The sequence below is a fragment of the Diplotaxodon limnothrissa genome, linkage group LG12 (genome assembly GCF_057381915.1).
Source record: "Diplotaxodon limnothrissa isolate DT_005_m linkage group LG12, D_limnothrissa_male_GT1.1, whole genome shotgun sequence".
Taxonomy (NCBI): Eukaryota; Metazoa; Chordata; class Actinopteri; order Cichliformes; family Cichlidae; genus Diplotaxodon; species Diplotaxodon limnothrissa.
This window is the reverse complement of record NC_140607.1, coordinates 2,208,578-2,228,239: the sequence shown is the minus strand read 5'-3', so window position 1 is coordinate 2,228,239 and position 19,662 is coordinate 2,208,578.

The following is a 19,662-nucleotide window of genomic DNA, read 5'->3' as shown; positions in this document are numbered from 1 at the left end:
AGGAGGAAAATGAAATGCTGCTCATCCTGATCAATAATGGGGGATGACAATGAGAACAGAAACGACATGATGAGGTGGCACCGCATCCCAGACGCGCAAATGAACGTAGAAAATACCCGGACCGGGCCGCCTGGCCACCCTTTATTTGGGTGGACCTCCCCCAGGCTCCGAAAGCCTGGCCAGCCCACGTGATGGGGTGGCACCGCCCCCCAGGCGGATAAATTAGAAAGAAAAAAAAACACCCGGCACCGGGCCGCCTGGCCACCCTTTATTTGGGTGGACCTCCCCCAGGCTCCGAAAGCCTGGCCAGCCCACGTGATGGGGTGGTACCGCCCCCCAGGCGGATAAATTAGAAAGAAAAAAAAACACCCGGCACCGGGCCGCCTGGCCACCCTTTATTTGGGTGGACCTCCCCAAGGCTCCGAAAGCCTGGCCAGCCCTCGTGATGGGTTGGCACCGCCCCCCAGGCGTATGAACGAAAACAGAAAAAACACACAGGGCCACCTGTCCACCCTTTATTTGGGTGGACCTCTCCCAGGCTCTGAAAGCCTGGCCAGCCCTCCTGATTGATTGAAGCTTTTATTTGTCACTTGCAGTTGCCTGCAGTGAAATGGGACCTTTCTGACCGTACATACAATACACAGACAGGTCAGAAGAGGAAGCATAGATGAAACAATGAAATGTATAACGCAAAAAGGCAGTCGAGGAGGAAAATGAAATGCTGCTCATCCTGATCAATAATGGGGGATGACAATGAGAACAGAAACGACATGATGAGGTGGCACCGCATCCCAGACGCGCGAATGAACGTAGAAAATACCCGGACCGGGCCGCCTGGCCACCCTTTATTTGGGTGGACCTCCCCCAGGCTCCGAAAGCCTGGCCAGCCCATGTGATGGGTTGGCACCGCCCCCCAGGCGGATAAATTATAAAAGAAAAAAAACACCCGGCACCGGGCCGCCTGGCCACCCTTTATTTGGGTGGACCTCCCCTAGGCTCCGAAAACCTGGCCAGCCCTCGTGATGGGTTGGCACCGCCCCCCAGGCGTATGAACGAAAACAGAAAAAACACACACAGGGCCACCTGTCCACCCTTTATTTGGGTGGACCTCCCCAAGGCTCCGAAAGCCTGGCCAGCCCTTGTGATGGGTTGGCACCGCCCCCCAGGCAGATAAATGATAAAAGAAAAAAAACACCCGGCACCGGGCCGCCTGGCCACCCTTTATTTGGGTGGACCTCCCCCAGGCTCCGAAAGCCTGGCCAGCCCATGTGATGGGTTGGCACCGCCCCCCAGGCGGATAAATTATAAAAGAAAAAAAACACCCGGCACCGGGCCGCCTGGCCACCCTTTATTTGGGTGGACCTCTCCCAGGCTCTGAAAGCCTGGCCAGCCCTCCTGATTGATTGAAGCTTTTATTTGTCATTTGCAGTTTGTCACTTGCAGTTGCCTGCAGTGAAATGGGACCTTTCTGACCGTACATACAATACACAGACAGGTCAGAAGAGGAAGCATAGATGAAACAATGAAATGTATAACGCAAAAAGGCAGTCGAGGAGGAAAATGAAATGCTGCTCATCCTGATCAATAATGGGGGATGACAATGAGAACAGAAACGACATGATGAGGTGGCACCGCATCCCAGACGCGCAAATGAACGTAGAAAATACCCGGACCGGGCCGCCTGGCCACCCTTTATTTGGGTGGACCTCCCCCAGGCTCCGAAAGCCTGGCCAGCCCACGTGATGGGGTGGCACCGCCCCCCAGGCGGATAAATTATAAAAGAAAAAAAACACCCGGCACCGGGCCGCCTGGCCACCCTTTATTTGGGTGGACCTCCCCTAGGCTCCGAAAACCTGGCCAGCCCTCGTGATGGGTTGGCACCGCCCCCCAGGCGTATGAACGAAAACAGAAAAAACACACAGGGCCACCTGGCCACCCTTTATTTGGGTGGACCTCTCCCAGGCTCTGAAAGCCTGGCCAGCCCTCCTGATTGATTGAAGCTTTTATTTGTCACTTGCAGTTTGTCACTTGCAGTTGCCTGCAGTGAAATGGGACCTTTCTGACCGTACATACAATACACAGACAGGTCAGAAGAGGAAGCATAGATGAAACAATGAAATGTATAACGCAAAAAGGCAGTCGAGGAGGAAAATGAAATGCTGCTCATCCTGATCAATAATGGGGGATGACAATGAGAACAGAAACGACATGATGAGGTGGCACCGCATCCCAGACGCGCAAATGAACGTAGAAAATACCCGGACCGGGCCACCTGGCCACCCTTTATTTGGGTGGACCTCCCCCAGGCTCCGAAAGCCTGGCCAGCCCTCCTGATTGATTGAAGCTTTTATTTGTCACTTGCAGTTTGTCACTTGCAGTTGCCTGCAGTGAAATGGGACCTTTCTGACCGTACATACAATACACAGACAGGTCAGAAGAGGAAGCATAGATGAAACAATGAAATGTATAACGCAAAAAGGCAGTCGAGGAGGAAAATGAAATGCTGCTCATCCTGATCAATAATGGGGGATGACAATGAGAACAGAAACGACATGATGAGGTGGCACCGCATCCCAGACGCGCAAATGAACGTAGAAAATACCCGGACCGGGCCGCCTGGCCACCCTTTATTTGGGTGGACCTCCCCCAGGCTCCGAAAGTCTGGCCAGCCCTCGTGATGGGTTGGCACAGCCCCCCAGGCGGATAAATTATAAAAGAAAAAAAACACCCGGCACCGGGCCGCCTGGCCACCCTTTATTTGGGTGGACCTCCCCCAGGCTCCGAAAGCCTGGCCAGCCCTCGTGATGGGTTGGCACCGCCCCCCAGGCGTATGAACGAAAACAGAAAAAACACACACAGGGCCACCTGTCCACCCTTTATTTGGGTGGACCTCCCCCAGGCTCCGAAAGCCTGGCCAGCCCACGTGATGGGTTGGCACCGCCCCCCAGGCGGATAAATTATAAAAGAAAAAAAACACCCGGACCGGGCCGCCTGGCCACCCTTTATTTGGGTGGACCTCCCCCAGGCTCCGAAAGCCTGGCCAGCCCATGTGATGGGTTGGCACCGCCCCCCAGGCGGATAAATTATAAAAGAAAAAAAACACCCGGCACCGGGCCGCCTGGCCACCCTTTATTTGGGTGGACCTCTCCCAGGCTCTGAAAGCCTGGCCAGCCCTCCTGATTGATTGAAGCTTTTATTTGTCATTTGCAGTTTGTCACTTGCAGTTGCCTGCAGTGAAATGGGACCTTTCTGACCGTACATACAATACACAGACAGGTCAGAAGAGGAAGCATAGATGAAACAATGAAATGTATAACGCAAAAAGGCAGTCGAGGAGGAAAATGAAATGCTGCTCATCCTGATCAATAATGGGGGATGACAATGAGAACAGAAACGACATGATGAGGTGGCACCGCATCCCAGACGCGCAAATGAACGTAGAAAATACCCGGACCGGGCCGCCTGGCCACCCTTTATTTGGGTGGACCTCCCCCAGGCTCCGAAAGCCTGGCCAGCCCACGTGATGGGGTGGCACCGCCCCCCAGGCGGATAAATTATAAAAGAAAAAAAACACCCGGCACCGGGCCGCCTGGCCACCCTTTATTTGGGTGGACCTCCCCTAGGCTCCGAAAACCTGGCCAGCCCTCGTGATGGGTTGGCACCGCCCCCCAGGCGTATGAACGAAAACAGAAAAAACACACAGGGCCACCTGGCCACCCTTTATTTGGGTGGACCTCTCCCAGGCTCTGAAAGCCTGGCCAGCCCTCCTGATTGATTGAAGCTTTTATTTGTCACTTGCAGTTTGTCACTTGCAGTTGCCTGCAGTGAAATGGGACCTTTCTGACCGTACATACAATACACAGACAGGTCAGAAGAGGAAGCATAGATGAAACAATGAAATGTATAACGCAAAAAGGCAGTCGAGGAGGAAAATGAAATGCTGCTCATCCTGATCAATAATGGGGGATGACAATGAGAACAGAAACGACATGATGAGGTGGCACCGCATGCCAGACGCGCAAATGAACGTAGAAAATACCCGGACCGGGCCACCTGGCCACCCTTTATTTGGGTGGACCTCTCCCAGGCTCTGAAAGCCTGGCCAGCCCTCCTGATTGATTGAAGCTTTTATTTGTCACTTGCAGTTTGTCACTTGCAGTTGCCTGCAGTGAAATGGGACCTTTCTGACCGTACATACAATACACAGACAGGTCAGAAGAGGAAGCATAGATGAAACAATGAAATGTATAACGCAAAAAGGCAGTCGAGGAGGAAAATGAAATGCTGCTCATCCTGATCAATAATGGGGGATGACAATGAGAACAGAAACGACATGATGAGGTGGCACCGCATCCCAGACGCGCAAATGAACGTAGAAAATACCCGGACCGGGCCGCCTGGCCACCCTTTATTTGGGTGGACCTCCCCAAGGCTCCGAAAGCCTGGCCAGCCCACGTGATGGGTTGGCACCGCCCCCCAGGCAGATAAATTATAAAAGAAAAAAAACACCCGGCACCGGGCCGCCTGGCCACCCTTTATTTGGGTGGACCTCCCCCAGGCTCCGAAAGCCTGGCCAGCCCTCGTGATGGGTTGGCACCGCCCCCCAGGCGTATGAACGAAAACAGAAAAAACACACAGGGCCACCTGTCCACCCTTTATTTGGGTGGACCTCTCCCAGGCTCTGAAAGCCTGGCCAGCCCTCCTGATTGATTGAAGCTTTTATTTGTCACTTGCAGTTTGTCACTTGCAGTTGCCTGCAGTGAAATGGGACCTTTCTGACCGTACATACAATACACAGACAGGTCAGAAGAGGAAGCATAGATGAAACAATGAAATGTATAACGCAAAAAGGCAGTCGAGGAGGAAAATGAAATGCTGCTCATCCTGATCAATAATGGGGGATGACAATGAGAACAGAAACGACATGATGAGGTGGCACCGCATCCCAGACGCGCAAATGAACGTAGAAAATACCCGGACCGGGCCGCCTGGCCACCCTTTATTTGGGTGGACCTCCCCCAGGCTCCGAAAGTCTGGCCAGCCCTCGTGATGGGTTGGCACAGCCCCCCAGGCGGATAAATTATAAAAGAAAAAAAACACCCGGCACCGGGCCGCCTGGCCACCCTTTATTTGGGTGGACCTCCCCCAGGCTCCGAAAGCCTGGCCAGCCCTCGTGATGGGTTGGCACCGCCCCCCAGGCGTATGAACGAAAACAGAAAAAACACACACAGGGCCACCTGTCCACCCTTTATTTGGGTGGACCTCCCCCAGGCTCCGAAAGCCTGGCCAGCCCACGTGATGGGTTGGCACCGCCCCCCAGGCGGATAAATTATAAAAGAAAAAAAACACCCGGACCGGGCCACCTGTCCACCCTTTATTTGGGTGGACCTCCCCCAGGCTTCGAAAGCCTGGCCAGCCCTCGTGATGGGTTGGCACCGCCCCCCAGGCGTATGAACGAAAACAGAAAAAACACACAGGGCCACCTGTCCACCCTTTATTTGGGTGGACCTCTCCCAGGCGCTGAAAGCCTGGCCAGCCCTCCTGATTGATTGAAGCTTTTATTTGTCACTTGCAGTTGCCTGCAGTGAAATGGGACCTTTCTGACCGTACATACAATACACAGACAGGTCAGAAGAGGAAGCATAGATGAAACAATGAAATGTATAACACAAAAAGGCAGTCGAGGAGGAAAATGAAATGCTGCTCATCCTGATCAATAATGGGGGATGACAATGAGAACAGAAACGACATGATGAGGTGGCACCGCATCCCAGACGCGCAAATGAACGTAGAAAATACCCGGACCGGGCCGCCTGGCCACCCTTTATTTGGGTGGACCTCCCCAAGGCTCCGAAAGCCTGGCCAGCCCACGTGATGGGTTGGCACCGCCCCCCAGGCAGATAAATTATAAAAGAAAAAAAACACCCGGACCGGGCCGCCTGGCCACCCTTTATTTGGGTGGACCTCCCCCAGGCTCCGAAAGCCTGGCCAGCCCTCGTGATGGGTTGGCACCGCCCCCCAGGCGTATGAACGAAAACAGAAAAAACACACAGGGCCACCTGTCCACCCTTTATTTGGGTGGACCTCTCCCAGGCTCTGAAAGCCTGGCCAGCCCTCCTGATTGATTGAAGCTTTTATTTGTCACTTGCAGTTTGTCACTTGCAGTTGCCTGCAGTGAAATGGGACCTTTCTGACCGTACATACAATACACAGACAGGTCAGAAGAGGAAGCATAGATGAAACAATGAAATGTATAACGCAAAAAGGCAGTCGAGGAGGAAAATGAAATGCTGCTCATCCTGATCAATAATGGGGGATGACAATGAGAACAGAAACGACATGATGAGGTGGCACCGCATCCCAGACGCGCAAATGAACGTAGAAAATACCCGGACCGGGCCGCCTGGCCACCCTTTATTTGGGTGGACCTCCCCCAGGCTCCGAAAGCCTGGCCAGCCCACGTGATGGGGTGGCACCGCCCCCCAGGCGGATAAATTATAAAAGAAAAAAAACACCCGGCACCGGGCCGCCTGGCCACCCTTTATTTGGGTGGACCTCCCCTAGGCTCCGAAAACCTGGCCAGCCCTCGTGATGGGTTGGCACCGCCCCCCAGGCGTATGAACGAAAACAGAAAAAACACACAGGGCCACCTGGCCACCCTTTATTTGGGTGGACCTCTCCCAGGCTCTGAAAGCCTGGCCAGCCCTCCTGATTGATTGAAGCTTTTATTTGTCACTTGCAGTTTGTCACTTGCAGTTGCCTGCAGTGAAATGGGACCTTTCTGACCGTACATACAATACACAGACAGGTCAGAAGAGGAAGCATAGATGAAACAATGAAATGTATAACGCAAAAAGGCAGTCGAGGAGGAAAATGAAATGCTGCTCATCCTGATCAATAATGGGGGATGACAATGAGAACAGAAACGACATGATGAGGTGGCACCGCATCCCAGACGCGCAAATGAACGTAGAAAATACCCGGACCGGGCCACCTGGCCACCCTTTATTTGGGTGGACCTCTCCCAGGCTCTGAAAGCCTGGCCAGCCCTCCTGATTGATTGAAGCTTTTATTTGTCACTTGCAGTTTGTCACTTGCAGTTGCCTGCAGTGAAATGGGACCTTTCTGACCGTACATACAATACACAGACAGGTCAGAAGAGGAAGCATAGATGAAACAATGAAATGTATAACGCAAAAAGGCAGTCGAGGAGGAAAATGAAATGCTGCTCATCCTGATCAATAATGGGGGATGACAATGAGAACAGAAACGACATGATGAGGTGGCACCGCATCCCAGACGCGCAAATGAACGTAGAAAATACCCGGACCGGGCCGCCTGGCCACCCTTTATTTGGGTGGACCTCCCCCAGGCTCCGAAAGCCTGGCCAGCCCACGTGATGGGGTGGCACCGCCCCCCAGGCGGATAAATTAGAAAGAAAAAAAAACACCCGGCACCGGGCCGCCTGGCCACCCTTTATTTGGGTGGACCTCCCCCAGGCTCCGAAAGCCTGGCCAGCCCACGTGATGGGGTGGTACCGCCCCCCAGGCGGATAAATTAGAAAGAAAAAAAAACACCCGGCACCGGGCCGCCTGGCCACCCTTTATTTGGGTGGACCTCCCCAAGGCTCCGAAAGCCTGGCCAGCCCTCGTGATGGGTTGGCACCGCCCCCCAGGCGTATGAACGAAAAGAGAAAAAACACACAGGGCCACCTGTCCACCCTTTATTTGGGTGGACCTCTCCCAGGCTCTGAAAGCCTGGCCAGCCCTCCTGATTGATTGAAGCTTTTATTTGTCACTTGCAGTTGCCTGCAGTGAAATGGGACCTTTCTGACCGTACATACAATACACAGACAGGTCAGAAGAGGAAGCATAGATGAAACAATGAAATGTATAACGCAAAAAGGCAGTCGAGGAGGAAAATGAAATGCTGCTCATCCTGATCAATAATGGGGGATGACAATGAGAACAGAAACGACATGATGAGGTGGCACCGCATCCCAGACGCGCGAATGAACGTAGAAAATACCCGGACCGGGCCGCCTGGCCACCCTTTATTTGGGTGGACCTCCCCCAGGCTCCGAAAGCCTGGCCAGCCCATGTGATGGGTTGGCACCGCCCCCCAGGCGGATAAATTATAAAAGAAAAAAAACACCCGGCACCGGGCCGCCTGGCCACCCTTTATTTGGGTGGACCTCCCCTAGGCTCCGAAAACCTGGCCAGCCCTCGTGATGGGTTGGCACCGCCCCCCAGGCGTATGAACGAAAACAGAAAAAACACACAGGGCCACCTGTCCACCCTTTATTTGGGTGGACCTCCCCAAGGCTCCGAAAGCCTGGCCAGCCCTTGTGATGGGTTGGCACCGCCCCCCAGGCAGATAAATGATAAAAGAAAAAAAACACCCGGCACCGGGCCGCCTGGCCACCCTTTATTTGGGTGGACCTCCCCCAGGCTCCGAAAGCCTGGCCAGCCCATGTGATGGGTTGGCACCGCCCCCCAGGCGGATAAATTATAAAAGAAAAAAAACACCCGGCACCGGGCCGCCTGGCCACCCTTTATTTGGGTGGACCTCTCCCAGGCTCTGAAAGCCTGGCCAGCCCTCCTGATTGATTGAAGCTTTTATTTGTCACTTGCAGTTGCCTGCAGTGAAATGGGACCTTTCTGACCGTACATACAATACACAGACAGGTCAGAAGAGGAAGCATAGATGAAACAATGAAATGTATAACGCAAAAAGGCAGTCGAGGAGGAAAATGAAATGCTGCTCATCCTGATCAATAATGGGGGATGACAATGAGAACAGAAACGACATGATGAGGTGGCACCGCATCCCAGACGCGCAAATGAACGTAGAAAATACCCGGACCGGGCCGCCTGGCCACCCTTTATTTGGGTGGACCTCCCCTAGGCTCCGAAAACCTGGCCAGCCCTCGTGATGGGTTGGCACCGCCCCCCAGGCGTATGAACGAAAACAGAAAAAACACACAGGGCCACCTGTCCACCCTTTATTTGGGTGGACCTCCCCAAGGCTCCGAAAGCCTGGCCAGCCCTTGTGATGGGTTGGCACCGCCCCCCAGGCAGATAAATGATAAAAGAAAAAAAACACCCGGCACCGGGCCGCCTGGCCACCCTTTATTTGGGTGGACCTCCCCCAGGCTCCGAAAGCCTGGCCAGCCCATGTGATGGGTTGGCACCGCCCCCCAGGCGGATAAATTATAAAAGAAAAAAAACACCCGGCACCGGGCCGCCTGGCCACCCTTTATTTGGGTGGACCTCTCCCAGGCTCTGAAAGCCTGGCCAGCCCTCGTGATGGGGTGGCACCGCCCCCCAGGCGTATGAACGAAAACAGAAAAAACACACACAGGGCCACCTGTCCACCCTTTATTTGGGTGGACCTCTCCCAGGCTCTGAAAGCCTGGCCAGCCCTCCTGATTGATTGAAGCTTTTATTTGTCACTTGCAGTTTGTCACTTGCAGTTGCCTGCAGTGAAATGGGACCTTTCTGACCGTACATACAATACACAGACAGGTCAGAAGAGGAAGCATAGATGAAACAATGAAATGTATAACGCAAAAAGGCAGTCGAGGAGGAAAATGAAATGCTGCTCATCCTGATCAATAATGGGGGATGACAATGAGAACAGAAACGACATGATGAGGTGGCACCGCATCCCAGACGCGCAAATGAACGTAGAAAATACCCGGACCGGGCCGCCTGGCCACCCTTTATTTGGGTGGACCTCCCCCAGGCTCCGAAAGCCTGGCCAGCCCATGTGATGGGTTGGCACCGCCCCCCAGGCGGATAAATTATAAAAGAAAAAAAACACCCGGCACCGGGCCGCCTGGCCACCCTTTATTTGGGTGGACCTCCCCTAGGCTCCGAAAACCTGGCCAGCCCTCGTGATGGGTTGGCACCGCCCCCCAGGCGTATGAACGAAAACAGAAAAAACACACAGGGCCACCTGGCCACCCTTTATTTGGGTGGACCTCTCCCAGGCTCTGAAAGCCTGGCCAGCCCTCCTGATTGATTGAAGCTTTTATTTGTCACTTGCAGTTGCCTGCAGTGAAATGGGACCTTTCTGACCGTACATACAATACACAGACAGGTCAGAAGAGGAAGCATAGATGAAACAATGAAATGTATAACGCAAAAAGGCAGTCGAGGAGGAAAATGAAATGCTGCTCATCCTGATCAATAATGGGGGATGACAATGAGAACAGAAACGACATGATGAGGTGGCACCGCATCCCAGACGCGCAAATGAACGTAGAAAATACCCGGACCGGGCCGCCTGGCCACCCTTTATTTGGGTGGACCTCCCCAAGGCTCCGAAAGCCTGGCCAGCCCACGTGATGGGTTGGCACCGCCCCCCAGGCAGATAAATTATAAAAGAAAAAAAACACCCGGACCGGGCCGCCTGGCCACCCTTTATTTGGGTGGACCTCCCCCAGGCTTCGAAAGCCTGGCCAGCCCTCGTGATGGGTTGGCACCGCCCCCCAGGCGTATGAACGAAAACAGAAAAAACACACAGGGCCACCTGTCCACCCTTTATTTGGGTGGACCTCTCCCAGGCGCTGAAAGCCTGGCCAGCCCTCCTGATTGATTGAAGCTTTTATTTGTCACTTGCAGTTTGTCACTTGCAGTTGCCTGCAGTGAAATGGGACCTTTCTGACTGTACATACAATACACAGACAGGTCAGAAGAGGAAGCATAGATGAAACAATGAAATGTATAACGCAAAAAGGCAGTCGAGGAGGAAAATGAAATGCTGCTCATCCTGATCAATAATGGGGGATGACAATGAGAACAGAAACGACATGATGAGGTGGCACCGCATCCCAGACGCGCAAATGAACGTAGAAAATACCCGGACCGGGCCACCTGGCCACCCTTTATTTGGGTGGACCTCTCCCAGGCTCTGAAAGCCTGGCCAGCCCTCCTGATTGATTGAAGCTTTTATTTGTCACTTGCAGTTTGTCACTTGCAGTTGCCTGCAGTGAAATGGGACCTTTCTGACCGTACATACAATACACAGACAGGTCAGAAGAGGAAGCATAGATGAAACAATGAAATGTATAACGCAAAAAGGCAGTCGAGGAGGAAAATGAAATGCTGCTCATCCTGATCAATAATGGGGGATGACAATGAGAACAGAAACGACATGATGAGGTGGCACCGCATCCCAGACGCGCAAATGAACGTAGAAAATACCCGGACCGGGCCGCCTGGCCACCCTTTATTTGGGTGGACCTCCCCAAGGCTCCGAAAGCCTGGCCAGCCCACGTGATGGGTTGGCACCGCCCCCCAGGCAGATAAATTATAAAAGAAAAAAAACACCCGGACCGGGCCGCCTGGCCACCCTTTATTTGGGTGGACCTCCCCCAGGCTCCGAAAGCCTGGCCAGCCCTCGTGATGGGTTGGCACCGCCCCCCAGGCGTATGAACGAAAACAGAAAAAACACACAGGGCCACCTGTCCACCCTTTATTTGGGTGGACCTCCCCCAGGCTCCGAAAGCCTGGCCAGCCCTCGTGATGGGTTGGCACCGCCCCCCAGGCGTATGAACGAAAACAGAAAAAACACACAGGGCCACCTGTCCACCCTTTATTTGGGTGGACCTCTCCCAGGCGCTGAAAGCCTGGCCAGCCCTCCTGATTGATTGAAGCTTTTATTTGTCACTTGCAGTTTGTCACTTGCAGTTGCCTGCAGTGAAATGGGACCTTTCTGACCGTACATACAATACACAGACAGGTCAGAAGAGGAAGCATAGATGAAACAATGAAATGTATAACGCAAAAAGGCAGTCGAGGAGGAAAATGAAATGCTGCTCATCCTGATCAATAATGGGGGATGACAATGAGAACAGAAACGACATGATGAGGTGGCACCGCATCCCAGACGCGCAAATGAACGTAGAAAATACCCGGACCAGGCCGCCTGGCCACCCTTTATTTGGGTGGACCTCCCCCAGGCTCCGAAAGCCTGGCCAGCCCTCGTGATGGGTTGGCACCGCCCCCCAGGCGTATGAACGAAAACAGAAAAAACACACACAGGGCCACCTGTCCACCCTTTATTTGGGTGGACCTCCCCCAGGCTCTGAAAGCCTGGCCAGCCCTCCTGATTGATTGAAGCTTTTATTTGTGAAATGCTGCTCATCCTGATCAATAATGGGGGATGACAATGAGAACAGAAACGACATGATGAGGTGGCACCGCATCCCAGACGCTCAAATGAACGTAGAAAATACCCGGACCGGGCCGCCTGGCCACCCTTTATTTGGGTGGACCTCCCCCAGGCTAATCTAGCATAGAAAATGTCAATAAAAAAACGTATTTTGTTAGTGGTTGTAAGGTGACAAGATGTGTAAAAGTTCAAGAGCTATGAATACTTTATCAAGGCATTGTAACTTCACATCAGTGCACATGCATGTACACATATGCAGAGTTATATTATTAAAGAAGTTAAAAACAAACAAACTCTGCTTTAACTTTTGAAGTAGAAAAAGACTGCACGCTTTGGGAACAATATGGAATGAGCGATAATGTCACCACCATTCCATGATTTGAAAACATTTGTTTCACCTTAAATCTGTTCGTTTTTTGTTTTTGTTTTTCATAATTGCAAAACTGTAAAATCTCCCAAATCACTTCAATGGCTTTAGAGGAAGTTGCCCCTAAGCTCCAAACCCAAATTCCTGTTTAACAGGCAATTTGTTCTTTACACTAGTTTGTTCCTTGATTGTAAAATCTGGTATTTTTGCAAATTTGGCTCAGTGGGAAAACCTACAGCCAGGAGACCATTTATTGACTTTGCCCACAAACAAGCTTATGGAATATTAATAAATATTAATAAAGATTTCTGTAAGAGCAAAATCTCTCTCTCTGTGTCTTAAGTATTTGCTCCTAACCACGTCCTAACCTAGCAGACATATATAGCCTTTAATTAATCCTGCAATTTTTTTGTCAAAGACATTTCTCACCATGAAATTACCTGATAGCTTTAAACGGCGACACATGAGCAGATTCACTGATTAATCAGAAAAGTTTAGCATGAATCTGGACATTAGATTTACGCTCGAAGTTTTAAGCTTATCAGATATCACTTGGTAGAAGCTCCTTACCGTTTGAAGAAATCTGCTGTCCTCTTTTGCTTGCATCTTTTTTTTCCATCCGAGACTGAAGTTATTCCATGTTAAGTAGTTTTTCTCCGTGAGGAACACAGCAACTCATCTTACCCCTGGGCACCAGGGACTCGAGCTCCGGATCTCAGCAGAAAAGTGCCAACAAAAGATGCAGATCCCTCCAAATATCAGTTTGTCACACTTCTGTCCTCTGTATACTCTGTGACGTCACCACTGGAACGCTAACGTCTCTGCGTAACCATGGTTACAGGGGGACGCTTTGGAGCTCTCCTGCTCAACAGCAAAAGATTTCAGGGTAATATATAAATACTCCAACTTTAAAAACAAGTAAAAGAAATATACTGTATATGTGTATAGTGTACCGCGTAAGAGTTCATTTTCTGGTTAGTTAAAAGATGACCGATGGCAGCCATACTGACGTGAGTTGTTGACGATACGTCGAGCTGTCGATAAGCTGTCTTTGTGCTCTTATATACTGTTAGCCTTGTTTCGCTGGCGTTAGTGAAACTGCTTTGAACTGGATGTAACATTGTTGAACTCTAATGCTCAATGGATAAACTCTCGATGCGACGATGTGAGAAGGTAATTGTAACCCCGTGTTAATGCTGTCGTTTGATATTGTGTAATAACCAGCACATATGCTCTTACTGAGTGAAAATACAAAAGAGTTCAGGTCTGGGTTTAGCCCCAGTGTTTTAAGATCCCAGCAACGTTCGTTGTTATGCCCACAGTTTTAAAAGATGATAGGTTTCTGGGTGCTGACTCAGGGGGACCACTTTAGCTCATTGAAACCTTAATGCCATTTTAGTTTAAGACATTAAACTGGACACGTTTTGAATAAAATTTATATTAACAGAGCTATGCTAGACATAAGCAATTGTGTCAGTGTGAAGCCCGGCATATTTTAAGGTTTACAATAAACTCCAGCTCTTACTGAATCTGTAACGTTGCCTTGATCGTCCTACATCATTTTAAAATGCTGTATTTTTTTAATACTTTGTGTTGTTAGATGAGTTTTGTGTCACTGTGCACAGAGAAAAACTCACCTGATGTAGTGGTAAGGCCATGTTCACCACTAGATGGAGACAACCTGGCACAGGTATTTTCTATACACACTAAATTTCACACTGAAAAGGCTTGCTGGAAGGTGTTTTTGCATAGAAAATAAAGAAAATATGTCTTGAGGTCTTTCCAGTGTTTTCAAAATGCGTTTTTCAGATACACATCAAAACTTCACACAGACAAACACACACACAAAACAACAAAATATATCAAATTACATGCACGTCTCATTCATTTTTTGAGAATCTCCCCACTTTTAATTTTCATGGAAAATAACTTGAGTTATTCATGACATGACATCATTTCAGATAACTTTGTCAGGTCAGTAAATAGCTGCCACATAAATCTAAATCATACATGTGTAATATAGAAAAAAGAAAAAACAGTTGTGCTGTTAGTTTATAATAAATGGGTAGGGGTGCATAGTCAGTAAAAGTTACCAAGGCTCTGCAGAGCTCCAAACCTGCTCTTCCACAGACAGAAGCATCAAAAATGTGCGCTGGGAGCTTCATGGCATGGATTTCTACAGCCAAGCAAATCTATATGTATGTGGCCAAGAACCTTAGTCCATGTAGGGCATCTTAGCACAGTTTACTTGTGTCAGTTAGGTCAGCTAGTGGGAGGGCAGAGAGGGCAGCCTCTTCATTATTTTATTGTAGAGTGACAGGAACTGCCTATGAGCTTCTAATCAGGCAGAAATATTGACAGAAAATATATAAAAGGATATACATTGATGAAAATCAAAGAAGAGAAATATTTATGTGGTGTTTGATTTTCCTGAGAACTGATTGGCTGTGATGACTCCTTCAAGTACTACATGCTACTTTGTCCTGCTAGTTAAGCCTGCTGTCTGTTCTCAGGCCTCCTCCTGCTTCACTGGCATATATCCATCACCAGAGGGATCCACTGACCTGCCTGCTGACATCAGACCACACCCCTGTGTCATGTGACCTGGCTGGAGTAGCAAAGCTGGACTCAGACCTGGCTCAGGCAAGTTCAAAGGCAGTTGTGGTAGAGAGAGCAGGGAGTATAGTAAAGCACTGGAAGGATGAGGTGGAAACAGGAAGCGTGTGGATTCAGTGGACTTGGCATCCTCCATGACCCTATCCTGACTTAGCTGCTCCTCTTCCACACTTCTGAATCCAAGCTGGGAGGCTCCAGGCTGTCAGCCTGCTGCTTCATAATCAGAGCAAACCTGAATAAACACCTCTGCTGCTTCCAAACAGCCTCTGAAAATCTGCCTTTTGTTTATTCCCTCCCACATTCTCGCCCTTGCCGTCAGGCTTTTCATCAGGGCTATCGGTCATATTGATGCTATCAGTCTCCATGCTCTCTTTACTGGCGTCTTCACAACTGCACATTCCTGAATCTAGATTCTGGAGCCTAAATTGATCAGTGTTGAGTCTCTCAGATTTCTCATAGTCTCAAATCACCTGCACTGACTCACTGTAGCTGCTGCTGCTTAGGAGGTGCTTACACTCTGCTTCATTTGGTTCCAGTTCAGATTAAGGGACAACACATGGAAAGACAGAAACAACAAATGTTTGAAAAATATTTACTGTTAGAAAACATTCAGTGAAAACAATATTGATTTTTCTGTTTGGCAAACGTCAAATCTGAGTCCCCAAAAGCCAATCAGACAGTAGAGTTGGTATAAACAGAGAGGAGATGAAGCTTCTTTTAGAAGGAGGAATGAAAATATTTAGATTCACTTAAAAGGATAATTCTCTATTTTTAGCACTTTCCACTTTCACTTTCTTGCCATTAAACTATAATTAGCTTTAATTTCACTTCAAATACATGAACTCAGAAAAGTAAGAGTGTGATTCTGGCAAAAGATTAAAAATGCTACATTTTACGGTTTAAAATCCCAGCTCACTGACCCTTCTGTATATGTGCTTCACTATTTGGATTACATTGCATTGTACAGGTAGACTATGATTGTATCTGTGGGGCTTAAAAACAATGGCATTTGTTCACACACTCACAGTAGGGCTGGTCTGGACATATTAACTGGCTCTAGGTGACAGAAAGCGCTGTAAGGACTGAGAAAAAACAGTATTAATCCCTTTTTGGTGCACATTATGACAGCTGGGATTTATGTATTGTGTATATTATGTGTTGAGGTTTTCTCTTTGCGACTGAGGTCCTTACTGGCAGTGAGATTTGTATTGAGCGTGCAGTGCAGAGTGATCAGACACACGTGCTGTTCCACAAACGGGATGTTTTTATTGTAGTCACTGCAGCAAGTGAGATCGGTGAGAAATAAACCAGGAGAGGTGGAGGGAAAAGATCAAACAACAGGTCTTAGAGTCAAAGATACAATCTGAATGAAGAGAACAAAAGGCTAACTGTGTGGAAGGCTGAGATACTCGTCACTCTGCAGACGAGCAGCAGAGACAGTTCAACAGTCCACAGAGTATTTTCCCAAAAGTCTCGGGGATCATTGAAATGTTTTCTGGCAAAACTGAGAGCAGCCTTTGTTCATTTTGCTCAGCAGGGGTTTCCATCTTAGAGTGGGGGAACCCTAAAATCAGCTGTAGTGGCTCTTTGTAGATTAACACAACTGAAATCAACAAGATGTAAGCAGGTATTTCACGAGGGCTGATTTCCACCCTCTACACTGACAGGTCATTGTTTACACCGTCTCTTTTTCTACATTTAAGCATCTTTAGCTAAAATTCATATTCATCTCTGTTACACTTGATGTAACAGACCACGAGCACCACAGCCATTGTGCATCAGTCACACACAGTTCTTTACTGTAAACCAACCTGATAATCCTGCACTAACCTGCAGAGGATTTTCATGGGGTCTTTAAATAACACAGTTAGTCTAAGTTAGCTTTGCAGCATGTTTCACAATATGAGAACATGAGGAAATCAATGTAAGCTTTAAATTTACATCAAATCCCACTGAGCAGTCCTTATCTTTAAATATAAGCTCTCCTCTTCCTGTCCTGTATTCTTTGTCCACCTCTGAGTGAAGTTATCTCAAACTTGCTTCTGTCCCTGTGAAATACAGCAGCTGGACTTTTAGCTATCAACACACTGTGAGACAAACTGCACAAAAACAGTTTGTGTGTTTGCTGATGTTTGTTGAGCTGATAGAAACGTTGCATTTGAAATGACCTGCCACTCCCTTTATGCTTAGGGCTTGTTAGATGCTGACGTATGGCAACCACAACTTATGGACACCTGCAGTCGTTCCAGAGCTGTGGCAAAAAAACAAAACCACACAGCGGGCCCACTTGGACCTGTTACTATGGCACACATGATCTCTTTTTACACTATGTCCCCTGGTGATTATTTGAAAGAGGACTGAAGGCTCACAGTGACAGAAACAATAACTCCCTGCAAATGTGTTAAACCAAAAGTAACGAGAAAATTTAAGCAGTCCAAAGTACAGATATGTGTTTAAAAATCCATCCATCCATCCATTTTCATCCGCTTTGTCCGGGGCCGGGTCGCGGGGGCAGCAGCCTAAGCAAAGAGGCCCAGACCTCCCTCTCCCCAGCCGCCTCCTCCAGCTTATCCGGGGGAATACCAAGGCGTTCCCAGGCCAGCCGAGAGATATAATCTCTCCAGCGTGTCCTGGGTCTGCCCCGGGGCCTCCTCCCGGTGGGACATGCCTGGAACACCTCACCCAGGAGGCGCCCAGGGGGCATCCTTGTCAGATGCCCGAACCACCTCAGCTGGCTCCTTTCGATGTGGAGCAGCAGCTGCTCTACTCTGAGCCCCTCCCGGATGGCCGAACTTCTCACCCTATCTCTAAGGGAGAGGCCAGCCACCCTTCGGAGGAAGCTCATTTCTGCCGCTTGTATCCGCGATCTCGTTCTTTCGGTCACTACCCACAGCTCGTGGCCATAGGTGAGGGTAGGGACGTAGATCGACCGGTAAATTGAGAGCTTCGCTTTTACACTCAGCTCCCTCTTCACCACGACGGACCGGTGCAGCGTCCGCATTACTGCAGCTGCAGCCCCAATCCGTCTGTCGATCTCCGGCTGTGTTGGTGTTTAAAAATGTCAGGAAAAAAACTACTCCAGTAAAGTACAGATGCCTGATAGTTCTACGTTAGTACAGTAGAATATAAAGTATTTGTACTTTGTTACTTCCCCCTTGTGATGAACCTTAACTGAGGCGAGTGAGTCGTGCAGCTCTTTGGATGTTGTTCTGGGCTGAATGAGTCGTGGCTGGACGGCCGGCCACTCCTTTTTGACCACTGTTCCATGTTTTCCATTTGTGGACAATGGCTCTCCCTGTGGTTTGGTAGAGTCCCATAGCTTTAGACGTGGCTTTATAACCTTTTCCAGACCAACAAATCTCAAATGTGAATTTCTTACAGATTACAGAAAAAAGCCCTGACAGCTCATTGCTCAAACTGCACAGTTTTTTCCTTTTGTTTTTTAAACTGTAGTCGTAAAAAACTGACATTTCTGTGGTAAAAAGTGAAAAACAAACTTTTTTGTCATTTAATTGTTGTTTGCTTGATGACTTTGTGCAATATGAAAGGCAATAAAGGAGGTTTTTATTACTAGGAAAAGCTGTAAAACTTTAAAACACAGTTTAAAGTCCAAAATTCATGCTTGTTATTAATAACTTCAAGCGAGCATTCAGGCCTGTGAGACTCATTTAGACACTCAGACAGTGAGCCATGGCTCTGTGGTACACGCAGACCTCTATTCAAAGACCCTTTGTATATGTTTGGAGCTGTAATGGCACTCGATATTTGCCTTTTCCATTACTGCCAGGGCCTCGACACAAACTGTTTACATTGTATGATCATCAGTTAAAAGTTTAAGTGCAGTCGTCTTAATTTACAGGAAGTGTCCAACAGACAGACAGGATATGATGGAAATATAATGGAGCAGTGAAGTTGGAAATGATTTTGTGATTTATTTTTTTGTGAATGGGTCATCAGACAAAGTTTTTAAGACAGCCTGATAATAATAAATTACAAGAGAAGTACTTGAAGTATTAAGTAGTAAATGCATAAACAAGCTTTTCAGTGTCATTATGAAGCAGGATGTTTCTAATTTCAGAGATATTACAGAAATATAAGAAAGCTGTCCTACATATTTGTTTAATGTGCACCTTGAAGCACATATCCTGATCAAAAGACTTCAAGATTACAGATAATATTTAACCGTAAAAACATTAAAATTATGTGTAACAGCTGGGGGAAGTACAAAGGAAGGCTTCAGTCACCCCAGGCTCCCTCACGGTTCTGAAAAAAATGGGCCGCACACAAACTCGTTTCTTGTACCTCTTGGCTCATATCAGCAAATTTCACTCCTGCTGGCACTGAATAACAAGTTTCTTCTGCACTGATTTAAAGTCAAATTCAGAGTCACAAAGCCAATTAGACAATAAAGTTGGTATGCTGTGGTTGGGGGTGGGGAGTAGTGAGCTGGGTGTGTGGAGGAGGTGTGAAGTGGCTGAGGTGGAACAGCAGCATGGGGG